This window comes from Solanum verrucosum, unplaced genomic scaffold (genome assembly GCF_900185275.1).
Source record: "Solanum verrucosum unplaced genomic scaffold, falcon-dt-bn FXZP01000283.1, whole genome shotgun sequence".
NCBI classification, from domain to species: Eukaryota; Viridiplantae; Streptophyta; class Magnoliopsida; order Solanales; family Solanaceae; genus Solanum; species Solanum verrucosum.
In genome coordinates, this window is record NW_026020415.1 from 75,737 (window position 1) to 82,286 (window position 6,550).

Consider the following 6,550-nt stretch of genomic DNA (forward strand, 5'->3'; position numbering starts at 1 on the left):
TCATAAATATAATTTTGCAAGTAGTGAAATTTATTCCCTAGAAAAAAAGTAGAACTTCATTAAAAAATCAAGCAAATATGAAGAAAAAAAACACAAACCTCCATCTTGAATTTTGAACCATTTAATTATTTTGAAAAAAAAAACCGAAAATACAACCAACACAGTCCTCTGTTCGTGGAGCAGAAGCAATTTGTTTAGCCTTACAACCGTCCCAAGGTATCATTTCTAATACATCAGTGGGACAGGCTTGGACACATTGAGTACATCCTATATATATGCGTATCATAAATCTTTATTGAATGTGACATTGGGTAATATGAAATAAAGAAAGTACTTTTCATCATCTTTTTGTTTATTTTCAAACTTTTCTTTAAAAAATTATAAAGTAGTTAAGAACCTCATAAAAAAATGAATATAAAATAAAATCCAAACAATTCTCTTGAACTTTTAAAAAATCATTTATTTTAAACTATTAAAAAGGTCCAACCAATTCACAATATGGACGAGAGGGAGTTTATTTATAGTTAGAAGTATTAAATGTTCCCTTCCTTTATGTTTAAAATATACTTTTTTAATCTAATATAAACGAATTGTATACACTTTTTTTATGATTGAAAATAAATAAATTTTTTGAAGTTCAAAAATGTAAAAAAAAAAAAAAAAAGATTCAGAATTAGTCTTCTTTTTAACAGGATTTCAACTACTTTTAAATCCTAAATAATGATCCTATCTCTACTTATAAAAAAGAGTTTGATAATTACCAAAAAAAGATAGAGTTTGTGAAAAACTCAGCATTTAGTAAAATATATATACTAAACTCCAACATGGCTTCTTCACTTTATATTTGCACTAATGTATAACTGGTTTATATTTCAAAGTCATAAACAGTTGGTCCAACGAAATATGTGGAATATATGCCTCTCTTATTTTCCACCGTCATTTATATAATGCACCGAATTTCATTTTTTCCTGTGAATTAATTAATATCTCTGGCCACTCTCCAATAATCATAACCTTCTCGTGTCCTACAAATATCTACTCCAAAAAATTAAAACTAGTTTATACGATGAGAGAATTGCGCAAGATATACTCATTACATAATTGATATAGAAACTTAATATTCTCGCTCAAGATTGAATATCTAAAGTGTGAATAACACAAAATGAGAGCATAGCATTTGATAAACAACGAGTTAGGATGAGTTTGATTATGTTATAAAACTTTTGAAATTGAATTATGTTTAATATTTTTTTAATGATAGTATCAGAATCAAATTTATCTATTCGTATGCCTTTTATTATAATAATATTATCCCCGTTTCAAATATCTTTGTTATGGACCAGCATGAATTTTTGGAGTCCCCCATCAATGAATTAGTATTAATTAATTATCTCTTTATTAAAAAAAAAAAAAAACAAATTCCCAATTGCAGAATGAATGATTGTGGCCAACTTGTCTTCTAATTATGTCAATGGCCAAAAGGGGCGACCGTCTTTTCTTTTGTTTTTTTCCACAGTTCTTGATCAATGTACCCAATATACATTCATATATAATTCATGTTATACGTCATTATGATTACTCTCGTTGTTTTAATTTGTTTATTTTATTTTAATTTAGCCTTAATAAATTTGTAATATTTAATTTGAAAATATGTTAAGTATAACAAAATATTATTAATCTTATGATTTTGAATATGCATATAAAAAGTTAGAATTAAAGAGTTATCAAAAGCGGAAGAGACTTTTTTAAAAACGGATTAAATAAAAAAATAAGATAAATAAGTTGAAACAAAGGAGTAATAATTAGTTTCGATATTATAAGGTTTGGGAATGTAGGCAATGAAAAGTGAATCTAAACAAGTGCTTGAGAATGAGTTCATATTCTTCTTGTTATAGTAAGTGTTGCAATTAATTGAATCTGCTCTTGATGCAACAAATTAAATAAGAGTTCTTGGTGTAAATAACCGCAATTGACTAAATATCCATCATGATTGAATCACAAGGAAAAAAGATGATAGCATAGGGTAGAGTAAATTTGATGGTATGCCTCAAGGTTATCCAAGTAATTTGCTACTCCTTTCCGTTCACTTTTACTTTTTCATTTTGAATCTTCCATACCCCTTAAAAATAATAATTAATTGACTATTTTACCATAATATCCGTATTAGTTTATGAAAAAACTTATCTTTTGAGAAGTAATTTGGATAATAAGTGATCACAGCTCCCCCACCCCCCCACCCCCACACCCACTAATTGATGATAACTTGATTGATTTGGTTTTCACGGGTACACATTTTGACATAGACAACTCATGCTACTTGTTCTAAATTCACCTCAATCTTCTTTGACTTTCGTGCTCTTCTTGTTATGTGTGGAGATTTCCACATCTATTTGTTTGGTCCATGAAACCTGCACAATTCTTGAAAAGCTAACATATATGGTGGTAGTTTGATTTGACTTAAAAAATTAGATGTATACATCTTATTATTAGTGGTAAGATAAAAATACATATGAAACTTTTGACTAGTCATAAAATTACATATGATACATGTCATCATGTATTTATTAAAGAATTAGTGGGAATAATTTTTTTCAGCGTTACTTGCAAATTGCAATTGGCTTTTCATTTGTACCCCCACATAATTAAAAGGAGAATAAGGTCTATATGTAAGACAAATCAATTACTTTCAAATTTGTACTTCGTAGCATTTACAACTTAAATTTTGAAACTTTTGACTAGTGAATCGTTTACATTGCAATTTGCAATTGGCTTCACACGTATACTTGTGTCGTCTAATGATCATCTTTGAATAATTAATCAATGATGTATCTATATTACTACAATTCTTTTAGGACATATTAATACTAATTTCAACAGACAATAAATTAAAATAATAACACACTTCGTGTGATCGTACTCAATGCAATATATTGAATCTGAATACAGTTTGGAAGAAAAATTCACATCATTTAAACAAATACATCATATTTTTACCTTCTTCTTAGGTTGATGACAAACAATTTGATAAGAAAATGAAATTTGGATTTAACGGAGCTTCAAAAGCTAACTCGTGAGGAAGCACAGATGTGGGACTCAACACAATTTGTTAAGGCAAAAAGTCCCACATTGGTGGTTAATAAGATGAGTGGACTCCTTATAAGATCTAGACAATCCTCCTCCCTTTGAGCCAGCTTTTGAGGTGTGATTTAGGCCTAAGATCTAATTTAACACAATTTGATGACTCATTTATGAGCAAATTCTTTTTGAGAAAGACTATTCTTCCTACAATTATTGAAATGACATCATTGGAAAAAATGAAGAAATTTTATCACTATTGTAAACGATAATGATGCTGCAACTAATTAATTGGAAAATAAATAATAATGTTTTGGAAAAAAGCTCACTGCACCACCTTTAATTGGTTCACATTTAATTGAAGTGGATTTTAGTGCACGACTTGGGAGATAATCGCTTTCAATCTGCTTTCCATCTTGAAGACTAGAAAAACAATTTATTAAATTCATATTGTTTTGTTATATTCTATATATTTGATGGTACTTACTATGATAGTCCAAATATGACATATTTTCTATATAAAAATATTTCTTTATCTATTCACTTCTACTTATTACGTTTTGCTCCACAAAAATCAATTTGATAATCTTTAAAGATACATTGAATTTGATTAAATTTAGATATTTGAAGACTATACGAAAAATATTATAAGTTGCAATCCTTCTCATATTAATATGCTGAAAAATAGATCTTAAAAATATTTCTCAAAGTACATATAATTTTACTCTCAAGAAACGAAATGTGACAAGTAAAAATGAACGGAGAGTACAGAAGATTGATATTAGTTAATGATTAACAACTTAACAAGTACTAATGTATTTTATGTAACACATTTCATTTGTATACATGTACTATACCAAATTCATAGTAATAAAATGTAAGAATTACAATTCATTGGAAAAAGAGGGACGAATTACTCAATTAATAATTGCTTAACAGTGTATAAATCCCTATTCCCCAATGAGATCCAAACAAACTTATTGGGCTAACATGCAAATTAAATGAAGAGTAACCAAAATATGGGCCTCCCTGAAATACGTGGAAAATCATTAGGCCCAAGTTAAATGATTTGAAACACCATCCTAGACCCTAGTATTTTAAGACACAAATTATCGCAGGTTAATAACTATTTAATAAATGATTCATTTTATTTTATTAACTAATAATTTATAAATTTGTTAGATCATGTTCAAATATTTTTTTCTACATAAACTGAATTTTTATGGGTAAAGTTAGACCACAGTCTAAATTTTATAAATGTTAGATGATAATCTAATGTCTTATCATTTTTAAGAGTTGGCAGAGAGTGGTGACAGGGGCGAGCTAGCGGGTTTCAAGCAACATCCCTTCGTCGAAAAATTACATTGTATATATAGATTAAAATTTATTTAAACGAATATATATACAAGTGTTGACACATCTTGACACAAGTTGAAAATTTAGATTGTGGTTAAGGGATTGAGAAAATTGTTTGAGGTTGTGTGTTCAATCCCTAATATCAAGCATAAACTTTTTTACTTATATTTTGACAATCTTTACTTTTCTTTTTAGTATCCAGTTTCAAGTAGTATTCGTATTATTATTGTAGTTTTTATTATATAATATCAATTATTACTTATTGTAACGACCCATTTGGTCGTTTTGAGTACTAGAGCTTTTTATTTCATAAAGTACTTTCCGATGGACTCTAAATGGGTATTTTGGACTATTCGTAACTACATTTATGAATTTAATGGGGTAGTTTTTATAATTTATTTAATTGGTGGTTAAGGAAAATAACATTAAACTTAATAGTGGGTCACTTTCACACTTTTATAGTTTGTCTTATATAATAATTAGGGAGTAAATATTCTGTAGAAAGAATAAGGGTTTGAGAAGAGAAAGCGGCTACATCAAAATCAGTCGTGGGTCTTTCTGCTGGTACGTTTCTTTGTAAATTACAATCTAATTTGGAACGAATATTGTACTGCTATGGCATTGAATAAATGGAATGGATGAATTGTATATTTGGTCGTTATAAGAGAATAGGAGGGACATAACATATATACTTATATACCTAATAAAGAATTAAATATGGGGATAAATTCTGAAATTAATAACCACCTAATGATTGCTTAAAGGTTACTACAGAAATCTCGTGTGTTAATGTTAGTGGAAAATTAGGATACAATAAGGTGGTAAGTTTCTGCATATTTCATGTATGCAGGTGTTATGGTTCACGTGTAGCTTGGGTCGTTGTTAGTCCGTATGCCACTGGTTTCGTGACCAGTGGCTTCCATCTTTATATATTAATATTTTGTTCTGACATTATAAATTATATTTTGATATATTGAGATAGGTAGTTAAGTATTACGTGTATTGAATTATTTAAATTCCATTAAAGTTATGATAATTGAAGAAACTAAGACTTAACCTCAGGATTGAACTTTAGGAAATTAATTGTAGAGTTGGGTGAGTATTTGGGGTCAAGGATAGACATATATGAGTGTCTATAGACTCGTTAACTTACAAATTATGTATACTTGATAGATTGGAAAGGTTTGGAGGCATCGAGGAATGGAAAAGTATTGGAAAAGTAGCTTGCTTGACGTCAGTTCTTCGGTGGAGGTAGGTTATGGTTTATTCTATTTGATAGATAAACTCTTAATAGCGATTGATATGCATTGAATGATATTGTGAAGTTCTCTACGTACTTGACTATGTGGTTGTGTGGTTTGCGATTGGTCTAAAATCCTGAGACCGTGAGATTTATAATCTGAAAACCTCTCTATCGAAGTGATGCCTTGAATAAAGAAGGCTTGATGTAATATTATTAATGAATTGAAAAGTGGTGATAATAAATGATAAATTAATAATATTATTGGATCGGAGTGTCACGTTCCGACACGGTATTTTTGGATCGGAGTGTCACGTTCCGACACGGTATTTTTGGATCGGAGTGTCACGTTCCGACACAGTATATTTGGATCGGAGTGTCACGTTCCGACACGGTATTTTTGGATCAGAGTGTCATGTTCCGACACGGTATTATTGGATCGGAGTGTCACGTTTCGACACGGTATAATTGGATCGGAGTGTCACGTTTCGACACGGTAACATTAAAGGAAAAAGATAATGAATTAACTTAATGTACTCAATCTCAATGAACGCATTTCCCAAACGAGTGTGATGTGGAGGCATGAGTCCTCGTGTGTGTGCTTGACATTGTGATTGATTACGTACTTGCTTCAACTGTCACTTGTTCATGTTGTGGTTTCTTATCACCTGCTAAGTGTTATAGTTAACTTTATACTATTATTCATTGTATATTAGTTTCTAGTTTGGGTTGGCCGATGATACCTACTCAGTACATGTTGCCCCGTACTGAGCCCTACTTGTATTTTTCTTTGTTTTCCTTTTATGGAGTGCAGCGAGTGTTCCAGCGAATTTGACTCGCCCTCAGCTCTAGCCAGTCTCAGCATATCAGGTTTAAGGG